The following is a 3,061-nucleotide window of genomic DNA, read 5'->3' as shown; positions in this document are numbered from 1 at the left end:
ACAGACACGTGTACCCTTTACGTAGTTCTCGGGGAGATTCAACGTGACACAGTGTGACAAGGCTGACCCTTTGAATTACAGGCACAACAGAAACAGGAAGTAAGAGTGAGAGAAAGTTGTGGTGAAAGAGTACAGCAGGGTTCGCCACCATCCCCTGTCGGAGCCTCGTGGAGCTTTAGGTGTTTTCGCTCAATAAACACTCACAACGCCCGGTCTGAGAATCGAAACTGCGATCCTATGACCGCGAGTCCGCTGCCCTAACCACCGGGCCATTGCGCCTCCACTTAGTCTTTTAATACACTTGTAAACGATCGAATGCTTATAATACAAAATTTCTCTTGCAATAATGAGCGGTAAAATGTTAATTACATTTAACAATATTTAATCAAACGAAAAACCAGGAACAACTTCTTTCTAAGCATGTAACGCTGTTTTTAATCTTATGAACCAATCTTCACAGGGAAGAATCTTTATCTTTGAAATCCCACCATAAGTTCTTTAATCAATGAATATTTCTCTGCAACTCTTTTCACAGCTATTTATGCTTAAACGCAGCAAACTATTGATTGAATACGTTTACACTCGACAATGCAGGTATAGAAACAAAGATCAGATTATGCGAAGGACAGTTATGTAAATTTAGTGACGCTAGTAAGTTGTGGAAATGCATCAGCAACGTTATGAGTAAGAGAGTTTTATCTTGAGAATTGCTTAATTATCATGGAGCCTTCAGATTTGTCAAATACCAACGTTTTACGCTTCGTTGATGTGAGACAAATATGCAAGTCCACCAATTTGTCTCGTTAAGATTCGTGCTAACCATCGTTGCTGCGTATTGGGAATGTTCAGATCGCTCGATCGCACATAGCTGTGACGTCATCCACGCAATTGTACGCCATCTTCCTGCACGTCAGATCAATGGAAATGTTCTAAGCTTAGTATGCCGAAGCTCCGGAGGGATGAAAGGTAAAAGACAACTTCGGCGGGTTTTGAACTCGGAATTTAAACATCCAGAAAAATTGTCACTAAGCATTTTGTTTGACGCGCCGAGGATTTTGCCAGCTCGCCGCCTTCAACAGGATAATAATAATGTTGGTTTCAAATTTCAGCACAAGGCCTGCAATTTTAGTGGTAGTGGTAGTGGGTGTGAATAAGTTGATTACATGGAGGTCAGAGCTCAACTGATGCCTATTTATTTTAACGAACTCGAAATGATAGCGGGCAAAGTAGACCTCGGTCGAATTTGAACTCAGAGCACAAAGAACAGGGGAAAATGCCACTAAGTATTTTGTCTAGCACAATAATGATATTAGCTTCAAACTTAGGCACAAAGCCAGCAATATCTGAGGGGAGGGGAAGTCGATTACATCGTCCCAAGTTTTTAGCCAATACTTTATATTATCTGAGGCGGCGAGCTGGCAGAAACGTTAGCACAGCGGGCGAAATGCTTAGCGGTATTTCGTCTGCCGCTACGTTCTGAGTTCAAATTCCGCCCAGGTCGACTTTGCCTTTCATCTTTTCGGGGTTGATTAAATAAGTACCAGTTACGCACCAGGGTCGATATAATCGACTTAATCGCTTTGTCTGTCCTTGTTTGTACCATCTATGTGTAGCCCCTTGTGGGCAGTAAAGAAATAAGAAACGTTAGCACGCCGGGCGAAATACTTAGTGGTATTTCGTCTGCCACAACGTTTTGAGTTCAATTTGCCTTTCATCCTTTCGGGCTCGATAAATTAAGTACCAGTTACGTACAGGGGTTGATCTAATCGACTGACCCGCTCCTCCAAAATTTAGGACCTTGTGCCTAGAATAGAAAGAATTATAGTTAGCTAAAGTTATTATTATTAAATATAAGAGCGATACATTGACAAGATATGTTAAGTGTTTTGCGGTATTAACGAATGCAAATCTTGCCAAATCTCGCCTAACTGCGTCGTTCATCCATAGAATAGATAACATTTTAGTGCTGGGATCGATTAAGTCGATAGATTTTTCGCTCAGTTATTGAATGTAGTGTGGAGGCGTGTGGCTTAGTGGTTAGGGTGTCAGCACCATGATCGTAAGATTGTGGTTTCGATTCCTGGACCGAGCGACGCGTTGTGTTCTTGAGCAAAACACTTCAATTCACGTTGCTCCACTCCACTCAGCTGGCAAAAATGAGTCACGCTGCGATGGACTGGAGTCCCGTCCAGCTGGGGAACACATACGCCATTGAAACCGGGAAACCGGGCCCATGAGCCTGGCTAGGCTTTAAAAGGGCGCATTTATTTTATTTATGTTTTTGAATGTAGTGCCACACATTTTGATTACAGACCTGGTCTTTGCATGATGTTCTACACAACTTGCTGAATAGAGTTGAACACAACGTATTGGTTTCAAATTTTGGCACAACACCAGCAATTTTGGACGAGGGGATCAGTTGATTACACTGACCGCAGTCCTCAACTGGTAATTATTTTATCAACGTCGAAAGGATGTTTAGTTAGCAGGTTTAATTAGCAAAGTCAATCTCGGTGGCATTTGAACTGAGAACGTAAAGTCGAAAGAAATGCCGCTAAGCAGTTTGTTCGGCACGATAACAATTCTACCAGCCCCGCCGCCTTAGTATTGGACTACGTATGAAGACAGTGAACTGTGTTGTCAGACATTGGCACAAAATACCTTGCGGTATTCATCCCGGGTCTCTACATTCTGAGTTCAAATTCTGCTGGGGTCAGTTTTGCTTTTCATTTTTTCCGGGGTGGATAGAATATGATTAGTCGGGAGGGGATAACAGAACTGTTATATTCTGGTAGATATGGTTTATGCAATTCGTTCTTGCTCTTTACATTCGCACTTCTTGAGTTGTAGACCATAATCCTTTGCTATATTTCAAGCCATCACCCGGAATCTTTGTTGTTTTTAGCGGCGTACACATTGCTGCAAGCATTCACGGCCACGTCTCCAGTCTGGGGTTAACCTCCTCACTTCTTTATATCAATCTCAGGGGGGAAGGGGCCCTCAGAAAGAAATAAAATGTCATGGTCACTTCCCTTTTCTTTCCAACAAAACGATAAAAGGA

Source organism: Octopus bimaculoides, chromosome 3, assembly GCF_001194135.2.
Source record: "Octopus bimaculoides isolate UCB-OBI-ISO-001 chromosome 3, ASM119413v2, whole genome shotgun sequence".
Classification (NCBI taxonomy): domain Eukaryota; kingdom Metazoa; phylum Mollusca; class Cephalopoda; order Octopoda; family Octopodidae; genus Octopus; species Octopus bimaculoides.
This window is presented reverse-complemented; position numbering follows the sequence as displayed.